Source organism: Mandrillus leucophaeus, unplaced genomic scaffold, assembly GCF_000951045.1.
Source record: "Mandrillus leucophaeus isolate KB7577 unplaced genomic scaffold, Mleu.le_1.0 Scaffold3, whole genome shotgun sequence".
NCBI classification, from domain to species: domain Eukaryota; kingdom Metazoa; phylum Chordata; class Mammalia; order Primates; family Cercopithecidae; genus Mandrillus; species Mandrillus leucophaeus.
Genome location: NW_012103142.1, coordinates 2321249 through 2326157, shown reverse-complemented (window position 1 = coordinate 2326157; position 4909 = coordinate 2321249). Strand labels below are relative to the sequence as shown.

Below are 4909 nucleotides of genomic sequence, written 5' to 3'. Positions count from 1 at the left end.
GTCAGGAGTTCCAGAGCAGCCTGGCCAATATGGTGAAACCCCGTCTGTACTAAAAATACAAAAATTAGCCGGGCATGGTGGCAGGCACCTGTAGTCCCAGCTACTCGGGAGGGTGAGGCAGGAGAAGCGCTTGAACCCAGAAGGAGGTTGCAGTGAGCCAAGATCGCGCCATTGTACTCCAGCCTGGGGGACAAGAACGTGACTTCATCTCAAAAAATGAACAAACAAACAAAAAAATGTATATATTTGCTCCCTAAATAAGAGAGTGATGGACACCATCTTTGTAGTCTGGCACCCTAGGTACCCATATGGGCAAAGATGAAAGTCCATTCATTTATTCATTCAACAAATATTAATTATCTCCTCTGTGCCAGGCACTATCCTAGACACAACAGGCAGCAAAATAACTCCCTGCCCTGTGGAGTTTATCTTTTAATGGGCGCAAAGGTGGGAATCTCCATGCTCCTGAAAAAACTATGTAAACCACAGACATTCAATAATTACTTAATAAATGTCTATACTACGCATAAGCAACTGGTACCAGATGCTGTGACAGGAACCTGGAATCTGGGAATAAGCCCTAGTGAAATTATTTCATCTTCAAGGTCAGGATCTTAAATCTGGATCCTGTGTCAGTGGTGATCAGGGACTCCTGAGTAAAGAAAATGGGATTACCTCATTGGTGCATCTGTCTTCATCTGTTGGTGAGCAGAAGCCACTGTGTGAGTATCATGTGCATGCCCAAAACACTGTACAACACTGCAGGATAGAAAAAACCCCAACAGCTTTAGCTGAGAAATGCCAGGGGCCCTAAAAGCAACTCTAATAAGTTATACCCACCATAACTCAAAGAGTGCTCCCAAGGTAATCTGGCTCCTCGTCTGTCCCTTACGCACCACCCTGAGATGTGATTCTGAGCCTGAGTCAGCAAATATTTCCCCAATCCTGGAAGGAGTCTGCTCGCTCCCAAGCACGCAGACACTGGCTTTGCTGATTTTGTCAGGTCGGGGCAGAAGGAGCAGGCAAAGTAAGAAAGGAGCTGGTGCCCAATACCCCCCATGGGTAGCAGCTCATAAATGAAGATGTCCTGAGTCATAGTTGATTCCTTCACCAAAGCCCCTGGAGAATGAACTGGAGTCACATCCCAATCACCAGCCTGCTGAGTTGTGAAGGCTAGGAGCCTTCTGCCAAGGAAGAAGAACCATATGTCTGAAACCTGATGCAAGGGGCCATGTTCTCCCTGCCAGGCTCAAGGTAAGTTCCAAGGGCTCCTCTGACATCCTGGAATCCAGCTGTTGCAAGCAGCCCCTCCCCCTGGCTCCAAAGGCAGAGAAAAATGCTCAGGGACACCAAACCATCTCAAGAAGCAGCTACTAGGTAATCTGGGACAACATGGCATAGACAATGGTGTCGGGCACAGGGCTAAGCAAGGGCCTGGCAGAATGGACAAAGCCCACAGAGACCTGGATAGGGAGGAAGAGAACGTTTCCAGTGTGGGCAATGCTGAGCAGTGGAGCTGGGTCCTGCAATTTCCAGGCCCTTCAGAGGCACTGGAGGAAGGCACCACTGTTCAGCTTCCCAGTCTGCAGGGAGCACTCAGGGAGCTGGGCCTCAGGGACAGAATACAGCTGAAGCCCTTCAAGTGACAGATCCAGGGTGGTTGCGGTGGCTCACGCCTGTAATCCCAGCATGTTGGGAGGCTGAGGTGGGCAGATCACGAGGTCAGGAGATCGAGACCATCCTGGCTAACACGGTGAAACTCCGTCTCTACTAAAAAATACAAAAAACTAGCCGGGTGTGGTGGCGGGCACCTGTAGTCCCAGCTACTCGGGAGGCTGAGGCAGGAGAATGGCGTGAACCCGGGAGGCAGAGCTTGCAGTGAGCCGAGATCACGCCACTGCGCTCCAGCCTGGGCGACAGAGCGAGACTCTGTCTCAAAAAAAAAAAAAGTGACAGGTCCAACTCCTGAGAGAGAGGAGCTGCACTACTCCAGGATGTGCCAGAGTCCGCAGGCCCTGAAGACATCTTGCACAACAGTCAGGACAGCTGTAGGCCCAAAGCAGAGGCCTAATGGCTTCCTAGGCCAGTACCCTACACTGTCTATCCTCTTACCAGGCCCTAAGGGAAGGGGTCTAAGGGACCACGGGTGGGGTTGAAAGGCTGAGGAGGAGCAATTCTTCCTGAATGGGTTAAGGCGTATATTACACAAGAAGGCCATGATGAAGAGGCAGAGAAAGGCAGCCGAACGAGCAGTCCGTGTAATCTCAGTGCTCTGGGAGGCCCAGGTGGGGAGGACTGCTTGAGGCCAGGAGTTTGAGACATTGTGAGAGCCTGTCTTTACCAAAAAATTGTTTTTTAATTAGCTGAGTATGGTGGCGTACACCCATAGTCCCCGCTACTCTGGAGGCTGAGGCAGGAAGATCCCCGAGCCCAGGAGTTCGAGGTTACAATGCACTATGATAGCACCACTGCACTCCAGTCTGGGCAACAGAACAAAACCTTGTGTCACAAAAGAAAGGAGGAAAGAAAATCCAGACCCAGACTCTGCAAAAATCACTGAATGGGAAGGAATCTGGTGATTGACAATCATGACTACCTTCTCAGAAAACGAGAGTGGACAAACTGCAAGAAGCTATCCAGCTGGGGCTGCTGGTGCCCAAGCTGCTCCACAAGGACTGGCCTTGACCTGTTCTCAAATCTCTCACCTGTCACCACAGCAGAGAGCACTACTAAGGGGTAAGCGCAGCCAGGAGTAACAAACTGCTCAAAAGAGTAAGGAGGAGTCCTTGAGAGCCAGAGACTAGACTAAAAATCTGTCCAACACTTGACCTCTACCCCTTTAGAATGATTCACTAAAACCCTGGAGAGATGCTATTCACAGGAACATGGAAACCCTCTGGTCCAGTCTGCCCAAATCCTTGCAAGTGCTGCAAAGGGGGTTTTGGGGTCAGTGGAGAGGGGACTGGCTCAATGACAGGCCATCCACAATCCTACTGCTTTCACAGAAAACAGTCAGTGCACAAGAGGATTACAAAACTTTGAAGTCTGGTCAAGCTGGTTCCTTTGGCTCTCCACCACAGCTCCTAAAGGTTGCCAACTCCTGTGTCCAATCTGGCTCAAAGACAGCACAATCATGAAAAGAGGAGCCCTAGAAACCTGGGGCCAGGTGAAACAATGAGCCTTCATCTCTAAACATGAGAGTGGGTCATGCTTTCAGAATCCTCCAAGATCAGACTGGGTAGAAACAAAGGATATGTTATTTCTTGAATATTTCTTTAGAGAACCAACACCAAATAAAGGAGCTCAAACTGAAGGATATGAAGAGAATTTTCTGTCTGGTAAGGTTAAACATCCAGACACACATGTAAGGTGGTGGGCTCTCAAGTCCCAGAAAAGACAATCTATGTGACTGGAAGCAGACGTGTCTGCTCAAGTTCCTGACAAGGTCTAACTACTGCGGCCCCACAACCTGCCCAGGTAGTTATCAATCTGATACCTCATACTATGCCTGTGCCAAGGGAACAGAACTTTGGGGTTGCCCTTCCTCTTGGATACAGAGGAAATTAAGCTCCCAGGGAAAAAGAGGGAGAGTTTGGATTCCCTAGATTCAGAAAAGAACAAAGAAAAAAGAGGGAGAAGAGACTCCAAGAGAACATGTTCAGTGACCAACATCAGAGGCACATGCAGTTAGCCAAAGATTGTCAAAGAGATATGAGAGAAAATCAGCAGCTGTTTCAAGCCACCAATAATAAAAGGACAGATGCCCGCCAGCCCCAGGGCTATCAGGCCAGCAATCTATTTCAAAACTCGAACGGGAAAAAAAAAGTTCTGGAGCCAGTACACAGAAAAAAGGTTGAAGACCACAAGGATTTTCTGGGGCACAGCTTCTGGAGAATTCTCTTAGCCCTTTGGGATGGAGCACAGGGTGGAGGGTGGGAGTGAGGGCACACAAAGGCTGGGGTATCATGGTATAAGTGTATTCCATATATCCAGAGTGGAAAGACACAAAACCCTGGTTCCTGGAAAGGGAAAAGAATTGGACAAAGCCTCTGGCTACGCGCGGCACACATCCAGCTCAGCGCCGTCTCTCCCCAAGGGTTCCTGGAAGTCAACAGCCCTATAAAGGGGAAGTATTAAAGCTGAGATGAGAAGAATGGCCTACAAATTGGACATCATCTCTGATGCAACACCCAAGTAAATTCTCCCACACAATCTGTTATTTCCTTTAGTCAATCAGCCTCCTAATTCGATCAAGGTCTGAACACCTCCACCCCACCCCATGGTTCTGTCAACTGCAGGTCAAGTGAAAGTAGAGTGTGGAGCTAACGCTTCTCCCTGAAGCAGGGGAAAGGAACAGGGAGAGAAAAGGAGGTGGGCGACAGGAATGTAGGGGACGGAACCGATACGAAGGAAATTGGAAAGAGGAGCAAAAACAGGGCCTCTTAGGGAGCCAAGGTGAAAGTCTTAGGGAGACAGGGGCTGCAAGTCCGGAGCTGGAAAAAGCCTAGGAACACCCTGGGGAAGAGGATGAGGACCTATAGTACTGGGAGGGATCAGGCCACAGATAAGGGCACAAGGATGGGGAAAGACAGTAAAGCCTGCGAAGAGCAAGGATGGGAGGATGAAGGCAGAAGACAAGGATAACGAGGGGGACAGAGGAAAAAAATCCCCGAAAAGACCCTAGGTAGATACGGCAATGGATTCGGGGACACCAGAAAGGGGTGAAGGAAGAGATCAGAGGCACGGGAGGGGAGTGGGAGAGGCCCCCGGGCCTGACACAGGGTTCTCCTAAGTGGGAGGAGACGGAGCCTCGAGGCCCAAGAAGGGGCACAGAGTCGGGTGGAAGGAGGCCCGTGTTTCGGACTCACTCACGCAGCTATGGGGGTCCAAGGGCGGGGGGCGCAGGGGC

At 50.1% G+C, this 4909-nt stretch overlaps 1 protein-coding gene across 3 annotated transcripts in view; it reads right to left on the bottom strand.

Moving 5' to 3' along the window:
- The window catches only part of PPARD (peroxisome proliferator-activated receptor delta), a 91988-nt gene extending 91222 nt beyond the window's left edge, over positions 1-766 (bottom strand). For all 3 annotated transcript variants that reach the window (XM_011986553.1, XM_011986555.1, XM_011986554.1), the window contains exon 1: positions 676-766. The gene's annotated coding sequence lies outside the window, so the exon portion shown is untranslated. The remainder of the gene's footprint in view (positions 1-675) is intronic.
- Between the last annotated feature and the right edge of the window lie 4143 nt (positions 767-4909).